We start from the raw sequence: 13,692 nt of genomic DNA, 5'->3' as shown, positions 1-13,692 counted from the left end.
AAAAAAAAAAAAAAAAGGCGGGGGGAGACATTTGGCCAGGCACAGGGGCTCAAGCAGTATTTTGGGAGGTTGAAATGGGAGGACTGCTTGAGGCCAGGAGTTCAAGACAAGCCTAGGCAACATAGCGAGACCCCCATCTCTACAAAAAATGTTAAAATTAGCCAGGCATGGTGATGCACGCCTATAGAACCAACCACTTAGGAGACTGAGGTGGGAGGATCCCTTGAGACCAGGAGATCGAGGCTCTGATGAGCTATGATAGCATCACTGCACTTCACAGCCTTGGCAACAGAGCAAGACCCTGTCTCAAAAAATAAAAAAGAGAGGGGGGACATTTGAGCAAAGATTGCAGGACATGACATTTCCTCTGTTCTTATTGCATACTTCTGCTTTTTAGTTTAGTACCCCATTAAAAGTAACATTTGGGTTTGAAATAAATACTATTTAATAATGACGTGACCCGTTATTTCTTGCTTCTAATTTGTGGCCATTAAAAGAAATGTAAACCCTTCAAGGACACAAAGAGAGAGATTTCCATGCTTCATATATTCCGGTTGAACCAAGTCAAGTCATAGATTTTAGAACAGCAAAGAATGTTGCCCCACCCTTTCGTTTTATAGGTGAATTGTGAATGCCTGGCCAAAAGCCACATGGTGAGCTAGAAATGCAGTGGTGATTAACATGAAATCAAATGTATACACAGAAATGCACTTCAACAGAGTGACTCAAATGGCCGAGAATGGAGAGCAGACGATCCCTTCTTGTTTCCTTGGCTTGTATTAAAATTTCTAGATCTCACCATTTGCCATTAAATATTACATTCCAACTGTTTTTGATGCTATTGGCAGTATTGCATTGCTATATTGGGAAACATTAAAATGACAGTGTTTTTCAAATGTGCCTTTATTCACAAGGTTCAGTTGGAATGCCAGCATGAGACTAGGCCATCACTCAGAGAGTGTTTTTCCTCATTACTCATGAGCGGCTTGCTTTTCCCTTCTCCCTTTAATTATTTGTCTCTACTTGTATCATATGTTACTGGTCTTGATTATAATTTATAGAGATGTGTTTTTGCTGAGGGCATCTCCTATCATTTTCTTTTTCTTTTTTTTTTTTTTTTAAGTTGGAGTCTCGCTCTGTCTCCCAGGCTGCAGTGCAGTGGCATGACCTCAGCTCACTGCAACCACTGCCTCCCGGGTTCAAACAATTCTCCTGCCTCAGCCTCCCGAATACCTGGGACTACAGGCGCGTACCACCATGCCTGGCCAATTTTTGTATTTTTAATAGAGACAGGGTTTCACCATGTTGCCAGGCTGGTCTTGAACTCCTGACCTCAAGTGATCCATCTGCCTCAGCCTCCCAAAGTGCTGGGATTACAGGCATGAGCCACTGCGCCCGGCCTCATTTTCTTAAATAACAGCTTATTGAGATATTATTCACATTCCATGAAGTTCACCCTTTAAAATATACAACTCGGAAAAGTTATACATTGATCACCACTATCTAATTCCAGAATATTTTCAGCACCCCCAAAAGACACCCCATAACCATAAGCAGCCATTTCTCATTCCTCGCATCCCCCAGGCCCTGGCAACCATTGATCTCTTTCTGTCTTTAGAAATGTGCCTGTTCTGGACATTTCACATAAATGGAATCATACAGTTAGTGGTTTTTGTGTCTGGCTTCAAGGTGCATCTATGTTGCAGCATGTATTAGTATTTCATTCTTTTTCATGGCTGAATAATATTCCATTTTATGGATATATCAATTTATTCATTCATCTGTTAATGAACATTTGAGTCATTTCTACTTTTTGGCTATTATGATTAATGCTGCTATGAATATTTGTGTACAAGTTTAGTATGGACATATGTTTTCAGTTCTCTTGACTATATACCTAGAAATGAAATTGCTGGGTCACATGGCAACTCTATATTTAATCATCTGAGGATCACCAGACTGTTTTCCAAAGTGGCTACAGCATTTTACATTTCCACCAGAAGAGGATGAGGGTTCCACTTTCTCCATGTGCTCACCAATATTTATTGTTATCATATCATCTTCAAATAGAGATAGTTTTGCTTCCTTTTTTTTTCTCCCCCTCCAATCTGGATGACTTTATTTAATGTTTGTGCCTAATTGCTCTGGCTAGAACCTCCACTACAATGTTGAATAAAAGTGTTAAGAGTGGACATGCTTGTCTTATTCCTGACAAGAAACCATTCAGCCTTTCACCATTAAGAATGATGTTAATTGTAGGTTTTTCATAGATGCCCTATGTCAAGTTGAGGAAATCCCCTTCTATTTCTAGTTTGTTGCGTGTTTTATAATGAAAAGGTGTTGAATTTTGCCAAATGTGTTTTCTGTGTCAATGGAGATGATCATGTGATTTTTGTCCTTTGTTCAATTAATATGGTGTGTCACATTGATTTTTCTACATTAAACCATCTTTGCATTCCTGAGATAAATTTTACTTGGTCATGGTGTCTGCTGTTTTTATATGATGCTAGATTTAGTTTGACAATATTTTGTTGAGGATTTTTGCATCTACTCATAAGGAATATTGGTCTGCATTTTTCTTTTCTTGTGGTATCTTTGTCTTGTTTTAGTATCAAGGTAATAATACTGGCCTCATAGAATGAATTGGGAAGTTGTCCCTCCTCTTTTATTTTTTTGGAAGAGCTTGTAAGGGATTAGAGTTAATTCCTCTTTAAATGTTTCATAGCATTCATCCATGAAGCCGTCTGGTCCTAGGCTCCCCTTCATGTGGTTTTGTTTTGTTTTAACAACTTCAGTCTCTTTTTAGTTGTTATGGGTCTGTTTAGATATTCTGTTTCTTCTTGACTCAAATACTTTTTGAAAATAGGTAGGTTGAAAGTCAGCTTGTCAAAGTAATTAAAGAGTTGTTCTTTTCATTTGAAATGATTGCTGTTGGTAGTGTTGAACTTCCAGTGTGGTTTCAAGCGGTAAAACTATGGACTGAGAGCCCCCTGCACTTCAGGGCCTGGCATGATACTCCTCATTAATGTCATGCTAGAAAGCTCACTGTCTGTCTCTGAATCCCAGTTTCCTCATCTGTAAAATGGACTTAATTACATCATCCTTAAAGGGTGTCAAGGGGATCAGGTGGAGACATCCATCTCATGCCTAGCATATAGTAGACCCTGAATAATGATGATCTGTTTTCTCTAGCAATATATATCTGATACTCACCCACTAGCTGCTGGGGACCCTTCTAGAGACTAAAGATACGAAGGTGGGCAAAAGCAGAGACTCTGGTGGTTACATTCTAATGGAGGAGAGATCAAAATAAACAAACACATAGAAAGGGTGTAAGGAGGTCTCTGCTTGATTTTAAGCCAACAGAGATATGGGCACAGCAGTCAGGCAGGTGCAGCTCCCATGTGTGATTTTTAATGATCAGAGCTAGGCTGGAGGACCTGACTGACCTGGGACCAGGTGGGCTTGCCTGAGCTCTTGGTTCCCCTTTCAGTCTAGCTCTAGCGACAGTCTTCTGAGGCCAAGTTAGGATCTGTAGAGCAGGACTACTTCTGAGTCTCAGTGTCCAGTCCTTACAGACTTCAGATAAATTAACAGCTGAATCCAGAAACCTGGGCCCGTGGCTCTTGCCCACCAGTCAGTGGCTTGTTCTCAGGACAAGGCAGGGAAAGTGGCCAGGAGCATGACTTTGTTGGGGGCTTTTCCTGTGCTCATTGGGGGCCTCTTCCACTATTCAGTGGAGGCTCTTATAATCAGTGGGGGGCTCTTCCTATACTCAGTGAGGGTTTTCCCCTTTTCAGTGGGGGCCTCTTCCCCTATTCAGTAGAGATCTCTTCTCATACTTGGTGGCGGGGGTGGAGGGGCGGGTTCTTCCCATAGTCAGTGGGGGGCTCGTCCCATGGTCAGTGGGGGGCTCTTCCCAAAGTCAATAGGGGGCTCTTCCCGTAGTCAGTGAGGGGCTCTCCCGATAGTCAGTGGGGGGCTCTTCTCATAGTCAGTGGGGGGGGTTCTTCTCATATTAACTGGATGGGCTCTTCCCGTTCAGTGGGGGGCTCTCCCCATAGTCAATGGGGGACTCTTCCCATAGTCAGTTGGGGGCTCTTCTCATAGTCAAAGTGTGGCTCTTCCCATATTTACTGGGGGACTCTTCCCATAGTCGGGGGGCTCTCCCATATTCACTGGGGGGCTCTTGCCAAAGTCAGTGGGGGGCTCTTCCCATAGTCACTGGGGGACTCTTCCTATATTCAGTGGGGGCCTCGTCCCATGGTCAGAGGGAGGCTCTTCACGTAGTCAGTGGGGGGCTCTTACTATGGTCCCTGGGGAGCTCTTCCCATGGTCAGAGAAGGTTCTTCCCCTTTTCAGTGGGGGTTTCTTTCTCTCTTCAGTGGAGATCTCTTCCTATACTCAGTGCGGGGCTCTTCTCTTGTTTCTCCTCTACCCCAGTTCACAGGGCACTGTGTTAGAAGGTGACAGGGAAGTGGGAGGCACCTTTTACAGCATGGTGGGAGAAGGCTCTTCTAGGGAGGTGACACTGGGCAGAGAACTGAGTGGTAGGAGTGAGCCAGACATGCAAAGCTCCTGGGCACAGGAGGATGTCCCAGGCAGAAGTGACTGCCTCATTGGTACATATGAGAAGCAGAAATGGCCTTTTCTGCCTCCTTTTCTCCCTCCCTGTGTCTTTTTTTGTTTGTTTGTTTTTGAGACGGAGTCTTACTGTCACCCAGGCTGGAGTGCAGTGGCGTGATCCCAGCTCACTACAACCTCAGCCTCCTGGGCTCAAGTGATTCGCCTGCCTGAGTCTCCTGGGTAGCTGGGATTACAGGTGCCCACCATCCCACCTGGCTAGTTTTTGTATTTTTAGTAGAGACAGGGTTTCACCATGTTGGCCAGGCTGGTTTTGAACTCCAGACCTCAAGTGATCCACCTGCCTCAGCCTCCCAAAGTACTAAGATTACAGGGGTGAGCCACCCCGCCCGGCCTCTCCCTGTGTCTTTTTACTCAACCTTTCTAAAGCTCATGCAGACTCCATCTTCCTCAGAGCCTGCTGGTGCTGGGAGAAACAAAACGGCCTGTGCCTTCCAGCCTGTGGCTTCTTAGAGACAAAATCTCTTAGTCAGGTGTGGAGGCCCGAGTTCTGGAGCTCCACCGCTGGTTGTCCAAGACAAAAAGCTTTAGAGGCATCGAAGACTACTTCTTTGCTGAGATGCATCGGAATTGGCCTGAAAACCTATTTGCCTTTCCAGAGAGTTTTCTTTTTGGTTTGTTTAGTGGCTAGCAGCAGTCTGTCCAAGGGAAACCACTGGATTTATTAATGAGAAAATGAAGGCTTGTGTTGAAGCCTGGTCTCTGGTAAGTTGCGTGATGCTGAGGGTCAGATGTTTACAGTGGTTCCCCGGGGGTGCAGGCCTCGCCCTGGCAGGTGGCTGGGTTTCTGCCATGCTACGGTCCCATGCTCACCTGCCATGTCCTCTGAGGTCATCAGATGTGGCTTAACCTCAGCTTTCAAGGACAGAAGGCGACTCTTCTAGCACCTGCCATGACCCTGATATTTCCTGCTTCCCGCAATCTTCTATGCTTCTTTACCAGAAGAGCTGTCTACCCAGGGACATGTCAGCCAGGTGGAGGGATCAGGCAGCAATCTGCAGGGCAAGAGGGTTAGTCCCTGGGATATCGGGTCCTATTCCTGGGTAATCGGACTAAAGTCTTATTTTCTTTGGATGCAAACATCTCACCTGGGCTAGGACAGATTAGCTTGAAGATCTGTGGAGGTGCAGCTTCTGGCGCCAGAACTTTAGATGCTGGATGAATATTGACAGGGACTTAGTGTGGAGGGAGGCGTGTTCTCTTTAATGCTGAGCTTAGGACCTGGGCTCACTAAAGTGAGGGCTTCAGCAACAAATTGGGCTCGTCATCTCTGTAGGACATCTCCTGCAGGGTGACTGATTTCTGTCAAAAGATCAGTGACTGATTCCTCTTCCCAGGGAGACCCGCAGTGGGGCCCCGTAAGCAGGTTTTGGCTTCCTGGCTTAGTTGATTTGGAACAGGTCTATTAGATTGAACTGAATGACATGTCCTACCTTCTACGGATAGCCTGGGCTGCTGACAGGCCCACTGTCAGGCAGGCTACCCTACGTCTTGGTGGTTGCTGCTACCTCGCTGTGTGACCTTGGGTGAGTTGCTTTCCCTCTCTGGGCTTCACTTTATACCTCTGTAAAATGAAGAGTTGAATAGACTTCCTAAGAATGTGCCTTTCACTTCTAGGCTGAAGGATCAGATCCTTATTATTTTTCCCTGCCCTGGGCCTGACACCTAGAAGCCTCTCAATAAGTATTTCATTGAATGAGTGAATGAATAAATGAATAACAATGTGATGGTTTGTTATTTTTTTTCATCAGCTGTGTTTTTCTACAGAGCCCATGGAAAAGACTTACGGCGTATGACCTCATCGGAGACTTGTACATGGGGCCAACCCCTCATTTTCCCACAGGAAACCCACACTGTAATTAAGGGCTGACCCTGAACTTGAATCTGAGTTTCCTCTTTCTTTCCACCTGAGATTTCTTCAACAGAGAGCCATCTCTCCAGCCCGGCTGGCAAGGAGACAGGTGATGTTACAGGAAAAATACACAGCTTGTGCCCTTGGAATTACCGGAGTTCAAAGCCTGTTCGGCGTCTACCCACCATCTGACCCGGGTCGAATTCTTCAGTTTCTCTAAGCCAATTTTCTCATCTGTAAGATGGGGAAGTGTGACCAGTTCTGAACCTACATATACCTCACTGGGCTTGAACAGGCCTGAATAGGCATGTGGGGCTTAACTAGCTACCCATCCATTCTGCCGCTCTCCCCCATTCTCCTTCCAGCCCCCAAAGTCCTTGGTGGAGGAGGAAGTGGAGACAGAACCTTTGGTGTTGGGTGAGGTACGTGAGGAGGCTGATTTCAGAACCTCCAGGAAACAAAGCTTTAGTGTTCCAAGGGCAGTGCCCGCCTGCGCCTCCTCCTCACGGGGGGTAGTAGGAGTGGGGTGGGGCCGAGGCATTTCCCAGCACAGCTCAATCACATCTCCCGCGCCTGCCCTTGTGACCTGCTCCCTGGAAAGGAAGAAATGACCCAGGAAGAAGGGAGGGCATTTGAGATGAGTACCTGAACTGATGGCTTAGACAATATTTGCATGACAAAGCTTCTTGCAAAATCTGGGTAGGACTTCCAGTTAACCCCCTGCAGGAGGCTTGGGGAAGTCGTGCTCTGAACCCACACACACCAGGTCCCCTTTCTGTTTTGCCCTATTTGTTTTTGCTAGTTCTGCCACAGGGAGAAGGTGTCCTCTGGATGGGTTCTCTCCCTCTGTCACCTGGTGCCGGCACTTCTGGGTGTCTGGGTCTTTCTGAAGCCATTGCAATCACATTTCCCCTGGATGTGAGACTGTGTTGCGTTTGTTCTGACTGTCCTCTTGTAGGAGAGAGGGTAGCTTTGCTTTTCTCTCCATCATACCTCTGGAATGCACTTCTTTTCCACACTCCAGCCTTTGACTCAGTCACCTCCACATCACCCTTTCACCAAACTTCTCTGTCTGCTTTTAAAGCCAAAGTCAACTTGACTAGACCCTTTGCTCACACTGCCATTTGCTGAACTAGCTTTGAATTCCAGTTATTCCAAGGCACAACCTGTGGATTTTCCTTTTCTTTTTTTCTTTTTGTGATACAGAGTCTCTCTTTGTCATCCAGGCTGGAGTGCAGTGGCACCATCATGGCTCACCGCAGCCTCGACCGCCTGGGCCCAAGCAATCCTCCCGCCTCAGCCTCCCAAGTAGCTGGGACTACAGGCACGTGCCACCATGCCCAGCTAATTTTTGTATTTTTTTTTTGTAGACATGGGGTTTCGCCATGTTACCCAGGTTGGCCTCAACGCCTGGGCTCAAGCGATCTGCCCTTCTTGGCCTCCCAAAGTGCTGGGATTACAGGCGTGAGCCACCATGTCTGGCCAGATTTTCCTTTAACATCACCTGCCTCTCCATCACTGATCTGGGTGTGATGGGTGTGTATGTACCAGTGATGGATGATCTAGTTTTGATCAGTTTCATAACTTATCCCTTCTTCAAGAAGCCTCTTTTCCCTCTAATATAACATAGGTTTGTGTCTTCCCTTGTTTTTATCACACTCTGTAAGAATTTAATTTAGTTGTTCACTTATTTATTCCATCTCCCCACAAAAAAGGGACTTTGACTCTCACCTTCATTATTATATCCCCAGCGCCTAGCACAGTACCTGGAGCTTACCAGGTGCTAAATAGATGTTTATTGAACGAATGAATGAATGGTCACCACTGCTTAGTCTAGAGACAGAAAGCTACCAATTCACATTCTTCATAACGCCTCTAGGACAGGCACTATCCTTTTTATACCACAGACCATCAAGAGTATTGATGGGTAGAATGATGTTGGCACGTAGGTGCAGGCTAATTAATTCCACCAGCTTGGTCGGCTTGCTGTTATACCAAGCTTTTGGTTAGGGCTTTGTGGGTGAGCCGTCTGGAACTTGATTCAGCACAGTTTGGGGAAGGAGTCCGTCTGCCCACCTTCAAGAGCACTGTTTACCTGCATTTACTTTGTTGGCAGTTTAACATTATCCATCAAATGAAACCAGCCAGTGTTGACTGAGCCCCTGTTGAGAGGACTAAAAAATAAAAAAAAGCAAGAAAGCACGTGATATACTCCTTGATCCCAGAACACTTAAAATTAATGGGAGGAGCCAGAAATGTACACATCTTAATAACCACTGGTGAAAGACAGTATGTCTCGGTGTCAGATGAGTGGAGTGCATGATAATGTAAGGGCAGTTTTGAGAAGACAGCCATCGCAGGGATGGGGTGGGAGGGAAGGTCATCCCAGGAGCCTGAAGTATCTGCCTGGCACAAGGCAGGGCACACAAGAGGCACTCTGCAAGGACAAGCCCAGCAAAGTCCAAAGAGCATTTCTGGCAGATGGGATGGTGTGAGCAATGGTGGTGGTGGGGTCATCACAGTGCGGGGTTGTAAGGACCTGGACCAGGCTGGGAAGAATGGAATAATGGAAATATTAGACATTTGAAAGCCATGAGTCACAAACACTCAGAGGGGTAAAGGGCACAGAGCAAAAGAATAAAAAATGTGTCTAAGCTTTGAACCCTGAAGTCTAGGAGACTTGGAAAAATCACAGGCCTCAGCAAAGAATCCAGCAGGAAAAAAATGATTTGTGTGTAGTATCTTATTTTGGATTCTTTTCAAGGCAGAGAAGTGTTTGTGTACAACTGGATTTGTGAGTTTATCTTTGGAAGCACAAGGAGTGAATTGGGAGGGAAAAAAGTCATTAAGTGGTGGCGAATGAGAGGTTATGCTGTGGGCATACGGGGCTGAATCTCACTGGGGACCCTCCGGGCAACTCAATAAAATAAACTTCAGAAGTGCCAAATCAGGCCAGGTGCAGTGGCTCACACCTGTAATCCCAGCACTTTGAGAGGTTGAGCTGGGAAGATCCCCTGAAGCCAGGAGTTAGAGACCAACCTGGGCAACATAGACCTCATCTCTACAAGACAAATTTTGAAGTTAGCCAAGTGTGGTGGCATGTGCCTGTAGTCGCTGGTCCTACTACCTGGGAGACTGAGGTGGGAGGATCACTTGAGCCCAGAAATTCAAGGTTTCAGTGAGCTAAGATTGCACCACTGCACTCCAGCCTGGGTGACGGGTGACAGAGACCCTGTCTCAAAACGAAAACAAAAACAAAAACAAGATTGCCCAATCAAAGGATGAAAAAGATGGAATATTTATCTAATGACTCCCTTCCTTGAGGGTTGTCCTTAGAGAGGGTAAACCCCTGGCACTTCTGAGATGCTTCTGCAAAGAACTAAACAAGCCCAAAGAACAGCAAGAAAAATAAAAGAAAGAAAAAAACCAAGAGTTACAGGTGGCTGAAGCAGGAGGTGGACCCTTGCTGGAATTGTCCACTGTGGCTGCAGGGCAGTTTGGCAGCAAGGGGCCGTTGGGTGGGGCGTCATCAGTGGGTCGTTATAGATGCTGGTTCTTAGACAGCCTGGGGTTCAGCTGATGTAGACATGTCTAACGGGCAGGCAGGAAGGCAGACCTGGAATCGAGCCAACCGCTTCGTTGGCAGGATTGGGTATGAGAGGGAGCAAGGTACTGAAGAAAGGAGACCACAGGACAGCTCAGGACTAGAACCTGGGATACATCCTACAGGTAGGGGGTGGGAAGTGAGCATAGTCAGTGGGCAGAGACCTTGTGCCTGGCACACCATGGCAAAAGCCAAGGGAAAAGGGGATTTCAGGAAAAGAAACTGCAGAGAGGGCAAAACTAAGAAGGCTAGTACCAGCACTCTGGATTCGGTGGTTAGTGGCTAGCAGGTTCCTGGGGCCCTGGAGAGGACACTGTTTTTTGTTTTGTTTTGTTTTGGTTTGGTTTTGACATGGAGGCTCACTCTGTCGCCCAGGCTGGAGTGCAATGGTACCATCTCGGCTTACTGCAACCTCCGCCTCCCGGGTTTAAGTGGTTCTCCTGCCTCAGCCTCCCAAGTAGCTGGGACTATAGACATGCACCACCATGCCCAGCTAATTTTTGTATTTTTAGTAGAGACGGGGTTTCATCATGTTGACCAGGCTGGTCTCAAACTCCTGACCTCAAGTGATCTGCCCTCCTCGGCCTCCTAAAGTGCTGGGATTACAGGCCTGAGCCACTGCGCCCAGCCGAGAGGACACTTTTAAGGGCATGGTAGAGGTAAGTAAGAGTCAGAATGTAGGGACTCAAGAGATGAGATGTCCCCTGGAGGCAAAGAAGGATGAGTTCATTTGATGAAGCCAGGAGGAAGGAAGGAGGAAGACGGCGGAAAGGGATGCGTGACCCTGTGCAAGTTACTCTGAGCCTCTGCTGTCTCGTCTGTAACACAGTAATAATCATATTTCCTATCTCTTAGGGTTTCAGTGAGTGTTAAAGGTTTATAAGTGCTTAGCACAGAGCTGAACATTTAGTAAGTGCTCAATTTTATCATTTATTATTGAGGGGAGAAGAAGAGGATGGAGAAAAAACTGGAGCATCTCGTGACATGGAAAGAAAGGTCTGAGCTCTGACGATCCCCTCACGTGATTATATGCATGAGGACTCACTCTTCCAATTGTTTGAAAATTGAATGGACTGGCTCACACCTTCTGAAATTTCTTGGTAACCCTGGAGTAGCCATTCCATTAAAGAATAGCGTGTTTTTGGCTGAAATCTGTGACTGCTTGTTTTTGAGTTATTTTAATCTCTGTGTCAAGCATGAAAACCTTAGCAGCCTGGGATTTATAATTAGATCCCACTGGCACACCCTCTCACCTCTCAAACATGCCACAGTGCTTTGGCTCTCTCCTTGTGCAAACCTCCCTTTGATATTTTTGGATCTCGATACCAAGTGTATCTACATATTTTAACCAACTGTAGATATCTGCATATCCTGTGATCTGAGGCATTGGCTCAATGTGGGACATCAGGCCAGCCATGAACTTCCTTTAAAATTTCCTTTGTGTCAAATGATTCCCTAATACTATAGCTCCCCTGAACTGCTAGATTTATGAAAGTTCTGCACAACATACAGCTCACAGAAAAAAAAAAAAAAAAAAAAAGAGTATTGCAAGACCAGATATAGGATATCATTTGATTTGTTTAAAACACTCTGTCCAAGGGGTTTTGACTTGCTAATTTAAAAATAATACTAAAATTATGTACAGTTGACCCTTAATATCCATGGGGGATTAGTTCCAGGACCCCCTGAGGATACCAGAATCCAAGGATGCTCAAGTCCCTGACATAAAATGGCTTAGTGTTTGCATATGACCTACTCACTTCTTCCCATATACTTTAAATAATCTCTAGATTACTTATAATACCTAACACAATGCCTGTGCATCACTTCATTCGTGTGGATTCAATGTAGTACTTGGTGCGAAGAAAATTTAAGTTTTGCTCTTTGGAACTTTGTGGATTTTTTTTCTGGAATATTTTTGATCTGCAGTTGGTTGAATCCACAGGTGCAGAACCATGGACATAGGGGGCTGACTATGCATATTTATATCCACTTGCAAAATTAAGAATAAAAATAATGCACATCAGCGGTGCAGATTCCGATGCTCGGTGAACAGTATGAAGTCTTCCATTTTTAATGAAGTCTCAGGTGATGCTGATGTTGCAGTCCTGTCCAATAGAATGTTCCGTGATGGTGGAAAGATTCTTTATCTGCTCTGTCCAATACGTAAGCCACACCTTTCAAACAAGGGGGAGTGGGATGGGCAATGGAAGAGCCCAGACAGGGTAGGGAGGGGGCAGAAGGAAGGACAGCAGAACAGGTAGGCTCATTAAGATCTCTAACATTTATTTAGTGCATGTAATGGGCAAGGCAGTGTACTGGGTGCTTTATACCTGTTCAGTCACATTCTTACATCAGCTCGTGCAGAGCATCTACTCTTCTTGGAAAGATCCTCGGTGCAGCGGGTACAACGATGTAAAAAGATCCAGTCCTTGCTGCTGGGAAATTTACAGACACGTTATCTGAAACTGTGGAGGAGGGTGAAGTTTCTGAGAGAGGAATCTACATTTGAACCCTGGCCCTTCTATTTTCTCTGCAACATTAAGCAAGGTGCTTCATTGCTCTCAGTTTTCATTTCTTTGTTTCTAAAACAGGGTTAATCATGGCACCTACTGTTGGCTTCTTGGAGATTGTGTGACGGGATACATTGTAAAGGTTCAGGACAGTGTCTGGCACCCAGCAAGCTCTCTGACAAGACCAGTGCCTATGATGGTGTTGGTCCTTCCCGTGAAGACAAGTGTATGCTGGCACCAAGAACTCTGATCCAAGTGCCACAGTTAATTTTCAAATACCTAATAAGCCTCAACTATGTGCAGTACTTTAAATGGTGGGGACAGGAAGATCATGACAAAGAGGAATAAAATGCAAGACCTCAAGAAACTTAGTTTAGAAAGGGACTCAAAGTGCTTGGTGGTTTAATGGAGTTCTCTCAGTTGCTGGGAATCTGGGAAGACTTCACGGAAGAGGTGGTGTGTGAGCTGCCCCCAAAAAGCAGATAGAAGAAGAGGACAAAGCTCCATAAGCAGAGAAGCCACAGTGAGGACTAGAGAAGTTGAGGTCTTTTTGGAAATATTAAATATTCCAATTTTTCTGGAGCACAGGACACGGGTTATTGGGGAGCACAGGAGAAAAGATTGAAAAAGTAGATTAAGGTTAGGCTGTAGAAGGCATTGATGCCAGGCTGTTGAGTTTACATGTGAATTTGTGGGCAATGAGGGGCTTCTGAAGTTATTTTTCCTCTGCAATTTTCATTTATTTTCACCTGAAATGTAATATACTAATTCTAAATTTAATTGTAAATGCAGAGGTCTAAGAATAGTCAAAAACTCTTGAAGAATACAAAGTGAGAGAAGTTAAAAATTAAAATTGGGGTGTAAGAAATGAATGGGCTTTGTGCGGCAGCTCACACCTGTAATCCCAGCACTTTGGGAGGCCAAGGCGGGTGGATCACCTGAGGTCAGGAGTTCCAGACCAGCCTGGACAACACAGCAAAACCCCATCTCTACTAAAAATATAAATATTAGCCAGGCATGGTGGCACGCATCTGTAGTCCCAGCTACTCGGGAGGCTGAGGCAGGAGAATCGCTTGAGC

The sequence above is a fragment of the Mandrillus leucophaeus genome, unplaced genomic scaffold (assembly GCF_000951045.1).
Source record: "Mandrillus leucophaeus isolate KB7577 unplaced genomic scaffold, Mleu.le_1.0 Scaffold1, whole genome shotgun sequence".
Taxonomy (NCBI): Eukaryota; Metazoa; Chordata; class Mammalia; order Primates; family Cercopithecidae; genus Mandrillus; species Mandrillus leucophaeus.
The sequence above is the reverse complement of the archived record's forward strand: the minus strand, read 5'-3'. Positions refer to the sequence as shown.